Here is a 21,078-nt window from a genome sequence, read left to right as displayed (position 1 = left end):
CCAGCCTATAGTTCACGCCCCACTTTTGGTCTCTGAGAGCGCCAGTGATGGCTCACTTTGCCCCTTCTCCAGGGGGGTCCTGGGCATCGATGACGGCGGTGGCAGCTTGCACTACTCTGATTGGTTGCTGGCTGTTGATAAAAGTGGCAGCAGCTCATCTCATGCTTCACTGAGGAGGTCTTGCACTGAGCTCACACTGCCTCCGGTGCGTCTGCAGTCCGCTGGAAGGGGTTGCCAGATATGTCACACTTTCATCCCAAACACAATGTTTAAACTGTCAAACTCAATAGAAAGCAGCCCAAATCTCCATCTCTGTAAAAAGATGCACATTAAAACAGTAAAACTCTTATTTACTTAATAAAAAAACTGTATGTAAACTGAAAACTATGTTTGCATGATAAAAACACGTCACAAGAACATAACCATTTCATCAACCCACCTGACGTGTTCAAAAAAAAAACCTGATGAGGCAGAAACCCACCCAACCTGGCAACAAAGAGCCGCTCCGGTAATGGAGCTATTGTTTGTGCAATTTTGGTGTCGTTTGACTTTCTTACAATGAGTAAGTACAAAATCACTCATTCTTCTAATGTGCATAATGATTAGATTGCATTGTTTGTTTCTACCAGAAGAATTTAAAAAGAAAAAGAATGTGAAGGAGAAAACATGACACAGACTTCATTTTGAAATCACTTATTTGGAACACGCATCAATTTTCCTTCCGGCACCCGACTTGACTGTGATTAGATTGACGTGGCATGGTTCTGGCCTGTGGAAAAATAGGATCCGTGTGCAAAGTTTCCAGACCGCCGGACAGGATCTGTAGTGGCGCCGGAGATGGATCGCAGCCGCACCTTGGCTGGTGTGAGCTGCCATATTGATTTTAATGACGACTGATTAGTTGGGGTGTCCTGACCGGAGCCGCACTGCATCGAGTGTGAGCCCGGCGTTGGCCCCCCTTGGCTTCTCTTAGTGCGGTGAGATAGCTGGTTCTGTGATGAGAACATTTCTCCATTCTGTTCAACTGTTATAACTGTAGTAGATTTAAGAGATTCTTTATTCCCCATAGACAATAAAATAGACATTATCTTTATAATGTGTACAATATAAGCTCTGTAGTTTATTTAATGAGTTTAGCAGTAATAGTTTTTGTACATTTTGACCACATGGTGATGCAGTGGTTAGTGCTTTCACCTGACATAATAAAGGTCAAGGATAGGGTAGCGGTGAAGGGTCAAATCAGGGGAGTTTGCTAACACAGTTCCCCAACAGCAGAAATTATGCAGTCGATATTTCCACATTTGGGGAATTTGCAGGGGTCAGCACAACCTCAGTGCAATGATCGAGTCTGGCTCTGGGTGAAGCACCTGCCAGGTAAGTAAGTTTAAGCAATTGCTGGTCTTCTATTCTCTCAGTGGTAGCTCAGTGATAAGATGAACTTTGCTCCGACACAAAGCCTTCGTTTATACAGTCTGACGGGAAAGAGCGATCCTTTGACATTATATAACCTGAAAGAAACTGAAATCATTGACAGTCTTTTTACACATCAGGTAGTTGCTGTACGGTTGTACTGAGCATCGGCTTCACATGTAACCAGACAGCAACAGCTTCACATTATCGGATCTCAGATTTACTTCCTAAAAACAATTTATGGTTTTTATTTGGCAACTTTATTCATTGTGAGTTTACCAAAGGTAAGACTGTTTTATACCTTTACATCTTATTGAAATGTGATAAATGTTATGAATATTGATAGAGATAAGCTTTTGTTTGTGCAAATATTTCAACTAGATTGACCTTCATTCTAAATGTTAAAATGTAAGCATTATTTTTCAGCGGTTCATCCTAACATGATAAACAAGTTATTCAAGGTTTGTCATTAATGTGTTGTCTAATTATTTTACTTGTTTTTCATGAAAATAAATATTTCCTCTGCCAAGAGTATGTTCAAATCTCTTCGTAAGTCAATTTATATTTTTCACAGAATCTTCTAAATTCACATTAGTATGTAACACTAGTGCTCATTACATGACTTTAGTAGAAAATGTGATTAATGCAGATGTGTTTGTCTTGACAGTTCTTGATAAACCATGGAGAGACGTACCATGGGGGTGAGTATTCATGGTGGAGTGTAACTTCTATCATACTTCAACAACAATAATAATCTGTAGGTTTTGAGGAGGCTTATACTTCATCCTATTCAATTTTCTTTTTAAACAGAAAGGAAAAGGAAGACTATCATGTGAGGGACTACAAACCTCAATCAGAAGCCAATTATCTCAGGATTCTCCTGTTCGGACCAGCAGGCTCTGGAAAGTCCAGCTTCATCAATTCTGTTGACAGCGCTCTGCGAGGAAGAATCGCAACTCGTGCTTTGGCAGACACTGGCTATGATGAGAGCTTCACTAAGGAAGTATGAAGAAATTGTCATAAATTGAATACTGTTTAACACTCATATAAAGAAACACAGCAAAACATGTTTCAAGACTTTCTCCAGTGTTCAACTCAAAGTCAGGACAGCTACTTTTTCACAGCAAAAAATTAACAACAGAGTATGAAATGGAGAAAATTTGAAATATCTACATCCTCAGCACACACTAACAGTTTGATCACTTTTCTTTTTTTGCAGTACAGAACTTATGACATCAAGAACGAAAAGACTGGGACCTTTTATCCTTTTGTCGTCAGTGACACCATGGGTATTGAGAAGGGCTTTGGAAGAGGAATTGATGTGAAGAATATAAAATTGATCATGGAAGGACACGTCAATGAAGGATGCAAGGTATGAAATTGATGCCGAACAGTTGACGTTATGGTACATTCATGGGAAATCACAAGTGAAAATCACCTGTGATGAATTACTTGTACACATGACATGGATCAGCCTGTAAATGATGAAATGCTTTGTTTTAAAATTTAACATTAACTGTTCCTTTGTCACTACGCTGAAGACAAAGGAGCTGAGGACAGCAGAAGGGATATTATTAGCCTCCACAAGACCTCCAGGACTTAATCAGATGATCCTTAAAATCCTTGGTATCCTTCTTTCAATATGTTTCAACAGTGTGCTAAGTGTGCATTGGGACATTTCCCAAGCATAGAACTGTCAGGAACCTCATTGGACATGAGGAGAACAGGAAAATTAACAACAGAAGTCGTTCAAAGATTAGGGTTGAGAATGGGTGCAAAGGCTGAGAAAAACCATCAACATACCTGATGGTAAACCTGGAATAATCTGAGGTCATGGATTCAATAAGTACTATATGTTGCATAATAAACCAAAGAAGGTTTTATGGACCAAGGCCAAGGAAGTCTCCATTGTTGAGAAAATGCCAAAAAGGAATGACTGATCTTTCTATGAGCACCTGGACAAACTGCGACAATTAACTGCCCAATTGGAAGCTGAAATGCTGACTTCATCATTGTGCAGTACACTTTTTGGTTAGTCTTACAACATAAGGAGAAATAACTTCTCACCTTCAACAAGGTCTCTTGACAACAGTCTTGAATTTGACAGTGTCGGGGACGGGGTGGTTGAACATGATCATCTTCCAGCCTGTCAGCTGCTTCTCTAAGACAGTGACTTGTGCGACACAGTCCTCACAGTCCGATTTGCTGAAAGTGTCACATGAGTGCATTCTCAAATTCCGTGGTGTGTCGCTCCTCTCAGCCCACAGGTGATACCGCTTCACTTTAGCCATGAGCTCATGAATGCTGCGATCAGGTATTGAATTGAGATATACTGACATGGTTATTTTCAGAGCCAATACCGTTGCTGATTATCAGTCGTCAAGGAGGTCGATAACCAATATTTACAGGTGATATTCATTAGCAGTCAAAATAATAAAAAAAAAATTATTTTTTATTTTTTGTCAAAATTTTGTTTTCAGAGTTTTGAGTTTTTCATGATTGTTTGTTTTTTTCTGAGTTTGGGAAACATGTATGCCTGTTAGTAAAGTCTGGCAAGACTGGGATTTTAGGTTATTCCTTGATGGCCTGAAGAGGAATCATATCATCCCTGCTTAGGAATGCAGTCGCCAATTGTAAATGCGCCACTCAACAGCCACCTTTAGCACTTCTTTTCACTTGTAAATGCAGCCGATACTGTTCAGCTTGTTGGTTCATGCATACCTCTCATTGGGGAGGGGGACGCTTGAATAGAGCTAGGACGTACTTAGGGCTTCCCTCCTGAGTATGGCAGAGAAGATTATTTTATAAATGCAATGATTTCGTTAGTCATTACAAATTGGGATGTAACTCCAAGGGATTGATGGGGGCCCAGTTGAGACTGAGGTTTGCCGCAAACTCCAATGTTTGGAGTTCCTTTGTTGCAAACTGCATTTCAGCGTACAATCCAAGCAGGCACAGCAAAATAGAAGAACAGCATGTGACCTGAAGACTAAATGTTCGCTAAGTCTTGGACGAGGTTTGGGTTTCATTCTTGTTGAACCCTATACTGCTGAAGGAGAGTCAACACATGAAGCAAGACAAAGGATCAAAACTCGCCTTCAAAGCTTCCTGTTTCATCAGTATCCAGATGCTTCTTGCCATTCAAGCGTGCACAATTGAGCACGCAAAGGAACCAGAGGAGGACTGGTTGATGGGTATCCCTGAACTAAAGGCTTTCATTGCAATCGTCATCTGGCGAGGGGTGAGAAAAGTTCCATCATTGTCTGACAACTGGTCAGAGCTGTATGGAAACAAATGGATCATGGCAACAATGTCTCGAGACCGCTTCAAAAACATCATGCGTCAGCTATGCATTGATAGCAAGAGCACCTGGGCTGAGCGACTGCAGACAGACAAGTTTCAAAAATTTCTGAATTGTGGGAATCATTTCGAAAGAACTTCGTCACAATCTTCAGACCTGGTCGTCACATCACAATCGATGAACAGCTCTACCCATCAAAGACACGTTGCCCTTTTCTGCAGTACATTGCAACAAAACCGGATAAGTTTGGCATCAAGTTTTGGGTGGCTTGCGACCTGAAATCAAATTACATCTGCAACGTCTTTCCGTATGTGGGCAAAGAACCCGGTCGTCCCAAAGAAGAGAGACTTTCTGAGAGTGTGGTGATGAAGTTGATGGAACCATTTCTGGACCAGGGCAGAACTGTCACAACGGACTATTTTTTTACATCACTCTCCCTTGCAAAAAGGTTGCGCAGCCAGAAAATTACCATTGTTGGGACACTCAATAAGATTTACAGAGAAATTCCCCCTTCTGCTCGAGTGATAAACAGCAATGACTTCTGCACCCAGGTGTTTTCCACAACTGACACCACTCTGATAGTGTATGCAGCCAGCCTGAAGAAGATGGTCCACGTGTTGAGCAGTATGCACAGTGTGATTCATACTGAGAACAGCCGCAAAAAAAAGCCAAGCACCATCACCCAGTACAATGCCACCAAATGTGGTGTCGATGCCATGGAACAAATGGTGCGGGCATACAGCGCACTGGCAGTAATACGGAGATAGCCCGTCACTGTGTTCTATAACATGGCTGACATGGCAGCCCTGAATGAGCAACTGGTCAGTGTAAGTGGTTTAGCTGCACGCAGGGGCTACGAATATGCAACACAATGGGCTTGTTTGTAAAACAATGAAGGCAGCTAGCGGGCTGAGATGAGTGGGAGGCTAACACATTATGATCACAACGAGCGACTGGTCAGACCACATTCCATGGTGTGGAGATCGGATGAGCCTCTTCAGCTCGGATCAAATCATACCACGTCAGCCTTTCTGGTATTGTATTGAAATAATTAGCGTTTGTGCTTTGTATTTGATAAGTAAAATGTTACTCAGTCTAATTTTTTCTAGCAAGTTTTGCTGTTGGCCCTGCCGGCTCTTAATGTAACCAATCAGATGGTGCTGTGGGTGGGACAATACTAGAGGCAGAGTTGCGACTGCAGACAAAGTGACACCAAAGTTGTCACCAATGATTGGTTCGGCAAATGATCGGTGGAGGATTGACTGCCCTGCTCAATGCCATGTAACTGACTGCTTAGTCCAGGGGTGGGGAACCCTGGTCCTGGAGGGCCGCAGACCTGCATGTTTTCCATGTCTCCCTGCTTCAACACACCTGAATCGAATCAAGATTCATGGCCAAGTCCAGCAGAAAGCCAGATAACGAGCCTCATTACAATCAGCTGTGTTGAAGCAGGGAGACATGGAAAACATGCAGGGCTGCGGCCCTCCAGGACCAGGATTCCCCACCCCTGGCTTAGTCCATCGAGTAAAAGAAAAGGCAAGGGAAAAGGAGATACAGAGGCTTGTAGAACACACAGGCGGGTGCCAAAAAGTGATGAAATGTGCAAATAAAGAAAAAGGATAAGTAAGAGTGCAAATCTTAATCAGAATCATAATAGAAATCTAAAAGAATAAAGATCCAACTTTATATACAACATAAATCTTAAAATATAACAGGAGCTATAATATATACAAATATGTACAAATGCCAATCCCATCTTTCATATGGCCATACGCCAGTTTGCGCCGTATGATCATTTGATAAATGAGGGCCTGGGTGTCTTTGATGGAGCTACAGCGTGATGGCCTCAGCATCACTTCGTAAAGTTGTGTCCGTCATGGTTTATTTGCTGTGGCGGTCTGGTGCATGCGTATACCGGTGCGACCGGCGTATGCGCAACGCCGTGTCAAAATTTGGGCTGAGTGTTCTCAGAGGGATCCATGCAGGTGGGAGCTTTAAAAGTTTTACGTGAGCATGTAAACAACATTACGTGCTGTCTTAAAACCTTTGCGTACGTGTGTAAACTTGCTGATGTGGGCATTTAAAAGTTTTCCGGAAGCACATAAAGTTGCTTTCATGTGCATATAAAAGTTTTAATGGAGCACATAAAAAAAAATAAATAAATAAATAAAAAAAAATATATATATATCCCTTTCCGGGCTCCGCAGAGTTATTATTGATGCACTTATTTTTTTTCTTTCAAAATACACTTTGGAAGTTGAAAAAACTATCTTACATTAAGTGTCGGATTCGAATATTCTGAGGAAATGGTATAGGTACATCTCCAAATATTTCTGAGGACATTGTACGTTATTCAAAAAAAAAATGAGGTGATGATAATGCTGAATAGCACTGTGTGGAATTATACAAACATGCCAAAATCTTATGACACCTTATTTTGATTTGAAAATGTTGCCTTTTTTCAGCTCCATGCCGGCAGTACCCCAACAGGATCTGACTACAATCAAAATCCGACCATAAATGACAAAGTCCATGTTCTAGTTTGTGTTGTTGATGCTACCAAAGTGGAAATAATGGAGGATGAGATTCTTAACAAGATGAAGAAGGTCAGAGAAGATGCCCGGGCCTTCAGTGAGTCTTCAATTTCAATCAATCAATTTATTTTTGTATAGCCCAGTATCACAGCAACAGTTGCCTCAGAGGGCTTCAAGATGTTACATTAAACCTCTATTTCACAACTATTTTAGAAATGCTCATTTGATTTTTGGTGTCACTGTCAGGTTTATTTGTATAGCACATTTAAATAATGCCTCTGGTCAGCCAAAGTGCTTTACAATACAATACATAACATAATAATAAACAATTATAGCAAAACAGTAAAACAGTGGAATCGATCAATGACAAGATCCAGTAGAGGTGACTCTGCTCAGGCACAGGCCAGAGTGAGCAAGTGGATATTAAAGGCGAGGCTATTTGCAACTGCACCGCGAAGGACAGCGTGTTCCACAGCAAGCCACAAGTGCAAAGGCTCAATGTCCTCTGGATCTGGTCAGCTGACCTCAGGGCTCTGGACAGGTGATAGATGTCAACTAATTGGCTGCCAGCCCTTTTCAGATCAGCCAACCTGTCACTGCCAGCTAATTCGGAGCATTTAGACAGATATTTCAACACCCACAGAATATCGAGTTATTCAAGTTATAAGATTATGTAAACACTGAAAATACCTAATGAAAGTGTAGACTCTCGTCTTTCATAAGAAATAAGTTTGTTTCTACCTGTAATTGGTCGTAGAAGATAGGGCGGTTTCACCAAAAACATCTCTGATCAAAAGATGGAGAAAACAAAGCTTTTTCTGGAAAACACATTTCAAGTGAAGACGTAACTCGGAGGGTTTTTTTTTTTTTTTTCTTGAAGGAACCTCAAACATCTGAACAGTGGTTTCCTTCAATAAAACAAGAATAAGACCACTTGGCAATAAATGATCATTTATTTCCAGAAATACATGACAAAAATGTTTCAGCGTTTCACAGTTAAGTGTTTGCATTTGTGTGTATGTGCGAAACATTTCACGCACTGCTGTGTGACTGATCTGGAAAAGGTATGCAAGGTGCTGTTGGAGCAAGCAGTGCATCTCTGCATGCATGGACTTCTTTTCATTGGTAAATCAAGCCAAGATTGGCACTGATCACCAGAGAGAATATGAATGAATCACATACTGCGACACAAAAAGAAGTCATTTTTTTTGACAATTAGAGACAAAGTCACTATTTGGAATTTGAAACATTGGCATAAACTCGGGACAACTGACTCTTTTTCCAGGGATCCCCCAAGTAGCTGTCATCACTAAAATTGATGAAGCCTGTCCAAAGGTAAAAAATAAAATCCAGAATGTCTACAAGAGCAAGATCCTGAAAAAAAAGGTAAGCAATCTTTTTTGAACAGTGCATTGAGTTTGAATACAGAGAAGTACATCTCAGAAAAAAAAAAAAAAAGAAGAAAAAACAAAGTTTGGTAACACTTTACTTAAAGCACCCAGTATAACACATTATAAGTAGTTATAAACACTCATACATGATCACGATGCTTTAGTTTTTTTTTTTTTTTTCCCAACAGTGTCTTTATTCATTTTCAAACATGGATCACACACAATGATGCCCTCAAATAAGTAAAACAGTATAACATTTGCCAAGGTAGTAACAACAAAGCATCAACTCAGATACAAAAAAAATAAATAAATAAAAATAAATAAATAATAACAATAATGCTAAAACAAAAAAAAAACACAAAAAAAAAACAAAACAAAAAATATAAATAGAATAATATGCATATGGGGGAGAGTAAGTACGACACCAACCACACATTAATCCTGCTCGCAGATATACCTTACTCATACCTTGTAAGAATAGGAAGTGGTCAAGCTGTTCCAGACAACAAAAATTTTCCCAAAAGAGCTGCAGGGAGCTACCAAGAGTCATCCGCAGATATTTCCATTAAACCAGACACGTCTTTATTTGAAAGAAAATGTATAAATGTTATCAAAAATGGACTGTTTACCTTTGATTACGTACGTAATCTTCTCTAAGGGCAGAGTGGCTGTTCATTCAACCATCTGCCCATCCTTGGTCTGTCCACCTGCTTCCAAGCTAAGGCAATGACTCTCTTGGCCAACAATAGGCCGATATCTTAAAATAATCTATGTTTCTTCCTTATGTTGGAGTTAGCTGGGTAGATACTTAATAAGAAAATTTTTGGATCCAAGTATAGTTTTATCTCTAGTATTTCCTCAATACACTGTTTCACTTCTTCCCAAAATATCCTTATCTGAGAACACTGCCACAAACAATGAAAAGTTGTGCCTTTTTCTTTGTTACATTTTATACAAACATCCAGCACTGTATTGTAGAGTTTGTTCAATTTAACAGGAGTCATATATAATCGCATCAGCCTATTGTAATGCAGATATTTTAAGCGGGTGTTCACTGTTTGCAATTGGGCTTCAGTGCATGCCTTCTCCCACTCCTCAATGGAAATATTTTCCTGTAAGTCCTCTCTCCAGGACTCAAGCTTACTGATTGAGGATTCTAAAGATTCCTCAACTAACTTATTATATAATTTGGAAATCAGACCCCTCCCCTGGCAGTCTTTCACCATCATTTCTTCTTGCATTGACAAGCTTGGAATAGACTAGGACTGATTCTGTTGAGTTCAAATAAAATCCCTCAATTGTAGGTATCTAAAAAAATGATTATGAGCTAAACCATATTTGACCACAATTTCATCGAAAGACAACAGGTATTTATCATCAGAACTATAAAGATCTCCTATTTTTTGCAACCCTTGGTCAGCCCAACTTTTAAACCCTCCCTCACCTCCTCCTGGGGGAAAGAGATCATTTCCCCATATTGGGCTAAATAATGAGAGTGAGTCAGCTATTTTGCAATATTTCCTAACTTATTGCCAGACACTGATCATATTTTTAGCCATGGGATTCTTGGTGATCTTTTTAAGTTTCTTAAAGTTAGTTGAGTACAAGTAAATTGGCAAAGGCAGCTTCAGTGTGTCACCTTCCATTTCTCTCCGCAGAGGCACATTCTCCTCCGAGAAGTAAAACATCAGGGTTCTCAGTTGCGCTGCCCAGTAATACCAAAGTGGGTTTGGACACTTGAGCCCGCCTCTATCATAGGGCAGGTACAACAGTGACAGACGCAGCCTGGGCCGTCTATTGTTCCAGAGAAATCTAATAAAAAGTGTTTTCAACTGAGAAAAAAAAATTGTTGGTGGAGGCAGCGGTAAATTTTTGAATAAATACAAAAGTTTAGGAACAATCATTTTAAGAGTGTTTATCCTCCCTATTAAAGACATTGGTAAGGCAGCCCATCTATCTAAGGAGTTAGAGATCACATGCAAAAGTGGTCTATAGTTGCTTTCTATAATATTGTTCAGCTGTTGAAGAATCTCAATACCTAAATAAGAGAAGCTATTGACGACTTTAAATTGTGCAGCGACATCTGTTGGATTTTCCCTCTCTGCATGATTTAGTAACTTAATAGATGTTTTAGATTTATTAATCTTATAACCTGAAATTTTTCCAAACTCCCCAATCAAATCTAACAGGGCTGGGATGGATTTATTGATATTTTTTTAAAAAAACTATTATGTCATCCGCGTATAAAGCGAAACGGTGTTCTGCCTGTCCTTTGCCAATTCCATAGATACCCTTATGTGCCCTCACTGCAATTGCAAGGGGTTCAATTGCCATGATAAACAATAGTGGAGACAAAGGATCCCCTTGTCTACATCCCCGATTTATTTGGATAGTTTTTGAAATAATGCTGTTGGTCAAAATCTGTGCTTATGGGTCCTTGCAAAGTAACCTTATCCAATTACAGAAATTATCTCCAACCCAAAGCATACCAGAGTCTCAAACAGATAGGGCCACTCCACCCTGTCAAATGCTTTTTTTTCATCAAGGGACAGTAAAGCAGTGTCTGAAGCCCCCTTTTGGTGATAAAGAATATTCAAAATCCTTCTAACATTGTGAAAGCCTTGTCTGCCACGAATGAAACCATTCTGGTCCTTCCCTATTATTGTAGTTATAATTACTTCAATTCTCTTTGCCAAAATCTTGCAAAGAATTTTCAAATCTGGATTCAATAGACTGATGGGTCTCCAGTTTTTGCATTTATTCATTGGTTTACCCACCTTTGGAGGCAGAGTAATCAATGCTCCTCTCAGAGATGAAGGCAGGGTACCATTTCGGAAGGATTCTGTAAACATTTCTAAAATCAGGGTCACTAATTTATTTTTAAATTTTTTATATATTTCGATTGGGAGGCCATCGGGTCCAGGGGTTTTCCCCGCTTTGATACTGTCAATTGCCTCAGATAGTTCCTCTAGTGTAATATCTTTATCCAGCTCAGTCCTAAAATGTTCTGGTATATTAGGTATATTTATATTATCTAGAAACCGCTATCACGATGCTTTATAACTCACTATACAGCACTATACAGCATAGGATTAGGGTTAGGGTTAGGGTTAGGTCCTGGCATTGTGATCATCTATGAATGTTTATAACTATAGCTACACGTGTTAAAATGGCATTATAATGCTTTATAAATGTACTTATAATGTGTTATACTAGGGGGCTTCAAATAAAGTGTTACCCAAAGTTTATGTTCAGTGTTTGTTTGTTTTTTTTCTTGAAACGTAGGTGGAACATGTGAGTGCGAATCTGGGGATTCCACTGAACTGCGTCTTCCTGGTACAGAACTACAGCAAAGAAACCAAAACAGATGAGGACATTGATGCACTGATACTGAACACAATGAGAAAGATTATTGACTACGGAGAAGACTTCCGGAGTGACATTGTACCGACAATGGACATCAAGAAACCTGAGCGGCATGTGAAACCTGAGCAGCCCGTGAAACCTGAGCAGCCTGTGAAACCTGAGCAGCCCGTGAAACCTGAGCAGCCCGTGAAACCTAAACTGCCTGTGAAACCTCAGCTGCCCGTGAAACCTAAACTGCCCGTGAAACCTAAGCTGCCCGCGAAACCTCAGCAGCTTTTGAAACCTGAGCAGATCGTGAAACCTGAGCAGCCGATGAAACCTGAGCAGATCGTGAAACCTGAGCAGATCGTGAAACCTGAGCAGCCGATGAAACCTGAGCAGATCGTGAAACCTGAGCAGATCGTGAAACCTGAGCAGCCGATGAAACCTGAGCAGATCGTGAAACCTGAGCAGCCGATGAAACCTGAGCAGATCGGGAAATCTGAGCACCCTTTGAAACCTGTGAAATCTGGATCTAAAGTTGAAAAACTGAAAAAGCTATTTGAAAATGTACAGGCATTTACCACTTGACATCAGGACACATGCATGTTTTAAATGCCAGTCACTGAGAACTTTATGAATGTTTACCAGTGAAGAGGAAGAAGCAATAAGATGTTGAATCTTTTTTCTTTGTTTTTTGTTTATAAAGTAAAATTTGTATTGCATATGCACTCAGTTTTGTGAATCACATTTGATGAATCACGTTATTGTTAATTGCAATCAAATGGTTTGTGATGTTATGGGGTGGCAAAAAAAAAAAATCAGCAAGGCAAGTTTATGTAGCTCTATTAAAGCTATATAGAGGATGTTTATTCTGTAGTACATAAGATTTGATTAGAATAATTTAAATGTTTGAATAATATTTTATGTTGTTCAGAGGTTTATTTTTATATTTAGTTTTAATTAATATGTTTAGTATTTATATTTTAGTCACTAAATTAAGCTCCTTTTAACGTCCCGCATTTAGTCAAGGCGACGTGAGGTGAGGCGAGTTTTGCATTTGATAGTGCTCGTTCTCAATTGCTTTAAGTAATGGACAAAGGATGAGGTACAACAGTTTTATGACCATTTTCATTAAGGTTTTGGTTTAATCTGAATATCTTTTTGGGACTTTGCCCATCACTACACTTTCCTTTTATGTGACCGGTTGTTCTTTGTAACTTTTGGATCTTATAATAAATGAAAGTTGTTTTTATGTCCATTTTGCTTTTGTCTGGATTTAATGTGTCAGAAATTTCACATCTGCGAGCCAATCATCAAAAGAGCTACACTGAAAAGAGGAACAGTGGCAGGATGACATTAAAAACACAACACTTCTCACTTCGGTCCTATGTGAAAGTGAAACAGTTTAGATGAACTAAACTACAAGAACATAAAAGAACTACTAATAACACAAGCAACATCAGAACAATTCATCTCAGCTTTATTTTTTTTTACTTATTTATTTTTTTCCCCTTGTCCTGTTCGGCAGCTGGGGCATGCAATATTGTATGATTGTAGCCTTTTACTATCCGAACAGATTTTAAAGTTAGCAGCAGGACGAGACTGAATCTCCTCCTGCTGCTGCCTTTATTTAAAGCTCGTGTCCGGAGTTTTGAAAGAGAGAGGGTTTTTTTTAATCCAATGTCTCGAGGTTCCGCCCTCCCTCTGCTTTCATGAGCGACCAAGCCACGCCCCTTTAATTTTGCACGCGAATGCACACCAGTAAACAACGGGCTCATTCAGACACCAGGTTTAGTGAAATGCATGTAACACTCATAGCTGTTTGGTCATGAACACTCTTAATTTCGTTTCCTGGAATATCCGTGGGGCTGGTAAAAGGGAAAAGAGATTAAAAATTAACCATCGGCTTCAGGAGTTGCAGGCAGACATTGTCTTATTACAGGAAACTCATCTAACAAACTCATCAGTAGATCTTCTCCGATCAGCACAGTTTCCACATGTGTACTCAGCCTGTTACAATTCCAGGCAAAGAGGAGTAGCAACTCTTATCAGTAGAAGGTTAAACTTCTCTACTGACAGTTCAATCATAGATCCAGAAGGCAGATTTGTTATTATCACATTATCTATCCAGAATGTTAAATTCTGCATTGCTAACGTGTATGGACCTAATGTTGACGATCCCTCCTTCTTTCACTCCCTCTTCTCCTCACTGGATGATCACTCAGGTCACACATTGATTATAGGAGGGGATTTCAACATGGTTTCTGACCTACAATTGGACAGACTGAGTACCACAGGAAGTCAACGACTCTGGCAATCCTCAGAAACTGTGAAACAGTACATGAAGGATTTTGGTCTTTGCGATGCCTGGCGCTCTCACCACCCCACTGCAAGAGAATACACATTCTTCTCTTCAGTTCACCATTCCTACTCTAGATTAGATTATTTCTTAACTAGCAGCACACTGATGAATGACATCTCAGAAATCAAAATTCATCCCATCGTCATAAGTGATCATGCACCAGTTTCATTTACTCTCAGAAATAAGACGAATAAACCACCAACTAGAAACTGGAGATTTAATACATCATTACTTAAAGATCCAGAGTTTATTAGCTATCTAACAAGAGAATGGTCTATATATTTAGAAAATAATGACTTGCCAGATACTTCAGCATGTGTTCTTTGGGAGGCAGGGAAAGCGGTGATGAGGGGGAAAATAATTTCCTTCTCCTCACACAAGAAAAAGAAAGAAGCTTCAAGAATTTTAGAATTGGAATTAAGAATTAAATCGCTGGAGGAGGCTTATCATGTCTCCCCACAAGAGAACATACTGAAGGATATAAGGAAAGCTAAACTTGAACTGAATGAAATTCTAGATAAAAAAACTCGGTAACACTTTACTTGAAGCCCCTCTTTATAACACATTATAAGTAGTTATAAACACTAATACATGATCACAATGCTTTATAACTCACTATACAGCAGTATACAGCATAGGATTAAGGTTAGGGTTAGGGTTAGGGTTAGGGTTAGGGTTTGGTCCTGGCATTGTGATCATCTATGAATGTTTATAACTACAGCTACACATGTTATAATGGCATTATAATGCTTTATGAATGTACTTATAATGTGTTATGCAGGGGGGCTTCAAGTAAAGTGTTACCAAAAACTCAATTCCTGATCCAACGACTCCGTTTAGAGAACTTTGAGCATAGTAATAAATCTGGAAGATTCCTGGCGAATCAGTTAAAAACAAACAAGGAGAAAAACACGATTTCAGCTGTTAAAGACTCAGAAGGAAACATCAGCCATGACCCAGATAAGATCAATAATATCTTTAGAGATTTCTATCAAGGATTATACCGATCACAAATAGACACAACAGATGAGGAAATTAATACTTTTTTTAATGATATTAACCTTCCAAAACTGAAAGATGAAAATAGAATAGTGTTGGATTCTCCTCTTTCAGTGGATGAACTCCATAAATCTCTGCAGGATATGCCCAACAATAAAGCTCCAGGTCCAGATGGCTATCCAGCAGAATTCTATAAAGAATTCTGGACCATGCTGGCTCCCAGTTTTCATAAAATGGTAATGGAAATAAAAAATAAACGAACAGTACCCTCAAATATGAACTTAGCCAAAATAACTTTAATACTTAAACCAGGGAAAGACCCCACACTTCCGTCCAGTTATCGTCCTATTTCATTAATAAATGTAGATCTCAAAATAATCAGCAAAGCCCTATCCAGAAGAATAGAAAAGGTAACCCCGCTCATAATACATCCTGACCAAACAGGGTTCATTAAAGGTAGACATTCATCCAATAACATGCGCAGATTAATTAATATAATAGATTACGCTACAGTACACAATCTGGAATCCATAATTATCTCTTTAGATGCTGAAAAAGCTTTTGATCGAGTAAATTGGAAATTTCTATTTGGAATATTAACCAAATTTGGGTTTGGAACGTCTTTCATAGATTGGATTAAAATCTTATATAACAACCCAGCTGCATGTGTGAAGACTAACGAGCAGACTTCTCCAAGCTTCTGTTTGCAGCGAGGAACCAGACAGGGCTGTCCACTCTCTCCCTCACTGTTTGCCATCTTTATCGAACCTCTGGCAGCTGCTATAAGACAAAATAAAGACATCAGAGGGATCCTGGCTAACAATAAGATAGAACATAAAATAAGTCTTTATGCAGATGATGTATTGCTTTTCCTGCAGAACTCTCCATCTTCTATCTCCCAGACAATCACACTTATTGACAAATTTTCACTAATATCTGACTATTCTATCAACTGGTCTAAGACTACAGCCATGCCTATAAACTGTGATTTACAAAGTATACCCAATGCTACAATCCAGTCTGGAAACATTAGATATTTAGGCATAAACATTTCTCCAAGGATATCAGAACTTTTAAAACTAAATTACGTTCCGTTACTGAAATCAACAGAGGATGACCTCTTACGGTGGAGACGCTTACCTATATCTCTTATGGGGAGGGTTGCCACCATTAAAATGATGACTTTACCTAAGGTTAACTATTTATTTTCAATGATACCAACCAAACCATCGTCTGGCTGGTTCAAATCACTGGACTCATACATATCTAAATTTCTCTGGAAAAATAAACCATCACGTATCAGTTTAAAGACGTTACAACAGACTAAAGACAGAGGTGGACTAGACTTGCCTAACTTCAGTAATTACTTTATAGCCAGCAAGCTGCAATATATCTCCAAATGGCTTAAACCGAACAATTTAGATGAGCCATGGCTGGATGTAGAGCAAGCATTATGTGAGGATCTAGTCATCTCTGACCTGCCATTCATCAGTCCCACCATCAAATCCCATCGGTATTTTAAAAGTGTCAACATTAGTTCTTCTTTAATGGCTTGGTGGGACTTTCTAAAGCTAACCAAATCTTCTCTGATCCCGTGTAAACTCACACCCATCTGGAACAACCCGGACATCCTGCAAAACAAAAAGATGATAAACTTCACTCAGTGGAGAAATAAATGAATCAGCCAGCTTGAACATATCATTGAAAATGGCAACTTTCTATCATTCAATACTCTCATCTCACAATATGGAATCAGCAGCACAGCATTTTTAGAATATCATCAACTTAAATCTATCATAGGCAAAAAGTATACCTTTAATCAATTGCAGGGACAGCTACCTCTCGGGGTCGAAGAATTCTTAAACCTCAGTTCCCCAAAGTTGCTATCAAAGATATATAAAATATTATCAAAGGTAGAAGATGAAATCTTCCTTCCGACCTTAAAATGGGAGGCTGACTTATCTAACAACTTTGACCAAAATGCGTGGTCACAAATATGTTTAAATACTTTCAAAATGACAAAGTATTCAAATATACAACTAATACAATTCAAAATTCTGCATAGAATTCATTACACAGGACGAAGGATGTTCCAGATGGGTCTATCACAATCTGATATCTGTTCACATTGCAATGATAACATGACTGACAACTACCTCCATGCCTTGTGGTCCTGCACACCAGTGCAGAGGTTCTGGCTTCAGGTGTGTGAAGACCTGTCAACATGGTTCACATGCAATATCCCTGCAACTCCCACACTGTGCCTTTTAGGTGATCTGGGTGAAATTAACATGTCGATAACCTCTGTCTACATGGTTCTCACCATCTTGTGCATCGCAAAGAAAACTATCCTTGTAAATTGGAAATCCAGAAATAATCTGAGTAACAGGCAATTTAAGAATCTTCTATTAGATCATATCAGCTTGGAGACAATGTCTGTCTGTTCAGAGGATCAATCAGCTGAATCTGGTTCCCTCTGGTCCCCTGTGATCAGCTCCATCACTTAATGTAAGGGGAAGATGAGGGCCTCTCCTCTTTGAGGGTCGGTGGTTGGTGGGGGGGGGCTGATGGCTGCAGGTGGTTGGCACTGTCTTGGGGTCGGGATCTGGGCAGCTTCGCTGGGGGCTGTCTTCGTGTTTGGTTTGGATTGGGGGTGGGGGGGCCGCCGGTTGTTGGGGCTGTCTGGCGGCAGTGGGGCGGGGGCCCCGGGGGGCCGGGGTCGGCGGGTGCCGGTTCATGTCCGGGCGGCCGGGGTGTCCTGGGGCGGGTGTGGCTGGGGGCCCTGGGCCCTGGTGCCTGGGGGCTCTCTCCTTCCGTGAGGGTGAGGGGGTCGACCTGGCTGGGGGGGCCGGTCGGCTCGGGCGTGCTGCCGCGGCCTGGGTCGCTGCACGCCCTGGTGCCTGGTTGCTGCCCCGCAATCCAGGGCATCGGGGTGGGTGGTTGTGGTGGTGGGGGACGGGGCGGGGTGGATGGGTGGGGGGTGGCGGGGGAGGTGGGTGGGTGGTGGGGGACAGGGCGGGGTGGATGGGGGTGTAGATAGGGGGGTGGTGGGCTGTGGGGGTTAGGGGGTTGGGGAAGGTGCGTGTACGTGTATGTGTATATGTGTGTGGGTGTGTATGTGTGAGTATGTATATATGTTTTTGTATGTGTGGGTATTTATGTAGGTGTATGTGAGTGTGTGGGTGTGTATCTGGATATGTTTGTGTATGACTATGTATGTGTAAGTGTGTATGTGTGTGTGGGTATGTATCTGTGAGCGGGGTATGTATGTGTGTGAGGGTGTGTATCTGTAAGTATGTATGTATGTCTGTACGTGTGTGTATATGTGTGGGCGACTGGAGCTATGTATGAGAGAGTGCGGTGTCCTGTGGGGGGTGGCCCCGGTGGGCCTGGGGGCGGTGGGCCATGGGTCTGGGTCCTTCTGCTGCCCCCTGTCTGTCCTCGCCTTCACTCCTCCTGATGCATGATGGGTGTGTGCTTCTTGGGTCGGTGGTTCTCTGGCCATGGTCGCTGTCCGCCCTGGTCCTGGGGGGGGGGGGGGGGGGGGGGGTGGGGGCGCTCCTGGCCCTGTCCTTCATCGGGGGGCTCCTGGGTGACGGGGGTGCTGCGGCATCCCCGGACCCCCCTCTCCCCCCCGCTCTCATGCACACACACGTAGGGCTTTGGGAGGCGGGCTTATCAAGTTGGGTGTGGTGGAGGGGGCCATCTAAGTGGCCCCAATCACTGCACCCTTCAGTGGCTCGCCTCTCAGTCTTAATTGCACTTAGTCATCTAACACGACCAAATACATACAAACACACACATCGGGGGGTCTTGGCGCGCTGTCTCAGGGGTGGGGCTGTTCAGGTGGATGAGACTGCTCGTTTGGCCTCACTCGCGGCACGGTGTGGTTACTGACCCTCAAATTTTAATCGCAAACAACATATACTCCATCAACACTCACGAGACGGAGGGGGGGGGTAATGGGGTCTTCTGCGCCCCCGTTTCCGGATTCCTTCTGGTGGGGGGTGGGGCGGGGGGGGCTGTTGTTTTCCCCACAGGCCGGGGGTTTTGGAGCGGCTGTGGTTTGGGGGGCTGCTGGCTCTGGGGGGTGCATGCCTGTCTGCGGCGGGGGGGTGGGGGGGTGGGGGCGGCAGTTGTGGGTGGCGGGGGGTCCTGGATGTGGGGTTCGGTGTTCCCTTGCCTTCCGGGGGTGTCTCCCACAGGATGTGACAGTTGGATGACGTGGGAATGTGAGTGTGTTTGGGGTAGGATGGACTGTGTGTGTGTGTGTGTGTGTGTGTGTGTGTGTGTGTGTGTGTGTGTGTGTGTGTGTGTGTGTGTGTGTGTGTGTGCGTGTGTGTGCGTGTGCGTGCGCGTGCTTGCTAGCGTGTGCGTGAGAGGGTGTGAGTGTGTTGGAATGTGAGTGTGTGTGCATTTGGTTTAGGGATGAGTGGTTGTGTGTGTGCGTGTGTGCATGTGTGTGTGTCAGTATGAGTGAGTGGGTATGAGTGTTGGGTTGGGGCGGGGGGGAGTGAGGCGGGAGAGGACAGGGGGTGGGAGGGGTGGGCCGGGTGGTGGACGGGCGGGGGGGGTGGGTTCCGGGTGGGGGTCGTGGGGTGGGGGGTGGGGTGGGGTGGGGTGGGGGGGGGGGGCTGGGCTGGGGTGGGGGGGGTGGTGGGGGGGGGGGGGTGATGCCCTGGATCTCGGGGTGCGTGGCCGGAGCGCTGGGGGGTGTACTGGCCCGGGGTGGGTAGCCGCCCGTGTGGGCTGGTTCTCCTGGGTGGGTCATAGCCCTTCGCCTGGGTGGGGGGTTGGCTCCTGGGCTCTTGGGCCTTGGGCTCTCGGCCCTGCCCGCCCCGGGCGTCCGGCGCCCGGGGTGGACCGGCTCCTGCCGGTCGTGGCTCTGCGGGGCCCGGGCCCCGGGACTGCCGGGGTCCCCGGCCGGGGCTTTCCTCTGCCCCGTTTCTGGACTGGAGCGTGGGCGTCTGCCTGGGGGGGCGGCTTGGATCCGGGCTCTGTGATGTCCGCCGGCTGTCTGGGCTCTGAGGGCCTCTCTGGCCTGCTTCTGGCCTTCTCAGAGGTCAGAGGTCATATATGCATGATCACTATCACCATCACTGTCACCATCATATTCACATGATCACGTTGATCTTTAATCACTCTTTACATACTGGATTACCTTGTCTTCTTGTGGTGGTTACATTAATGGTGATCGGTAGCAGACCTCTCTTGATGCACGCCTCTAGTTTACTACTAGTTACGACTAGCTATATTCAAAAAAAAAAAAATACGGTTTGTGGTGTCCTTGCATTTCCCTCCTCCCCTACACCTCCTTTTATTTTTGTGGCCTGGTCTGTTCACTAATATGGTTTGGAAAAAAAGAAGAAGAAAAAAAAAAATGTATGTATGGTTCTGTAATTTTCTGTGTTGGTTGTCGGCTCTGTTTTGGTGTTGTCTAGATTGGGGGTTTGGGAATGTTCTAGGTTGTGTGTGGTGCGTCGACAACACTGTTTTGTATTGTGACTTTGTACATAGGTTGTGCCCCCCCCCCCCCCCCCCCCCCCCCCCCCCCCCTTCCGTTCTCCCTCTCTTTATCTTTCTCTCTTTCTGTCCCTGCTCTCTGAGCATTTCCGTCCCGGTCCTGTCCGGTAGCCATGCCGGATGCCAGCTTTAAATAAAGGCAGCAGCAGGAGGAGACTCAGTCTCGTCCTGCTGCTAATATTAAAATCTGTTCGGATAGTAAAAGGCTAC

At 42.6% G+C, this 21,078-nt stretch overlaps 1 pseudogene; it reads right to left on the bottom strand.

Annotated features, from left to right (window-relative positions):
• Positions 1 to 1,240: 1,240 nt before the first annotated feature.
• Positions 1,241 to 1,382, bottom strand: LOC115404741 (uncharacterized; annotated as a pseudogene).
• Between the last annotated feature and the right edge of the window lie 19,696 nt (positions 1,383 to 21,078).

Source organism: Salarias fasciatus, chromosome 17 (genome assembly GCF_902148845.1).
Source record: "Salarias fasciatus chromosome 17, fSalaFa1.1, whole genome shotgun sequence".
In the NCBI taxonomy this organism is placed as follows: Eukaryota; Metazoa; Chordata; class Actinopteri; order Blenniiformes; family Blenniidae; genus Salarias; species Salarias fasciatus.
This window is presented reverse-complemented; position numbering and strand designations above follow the sequence as displayed.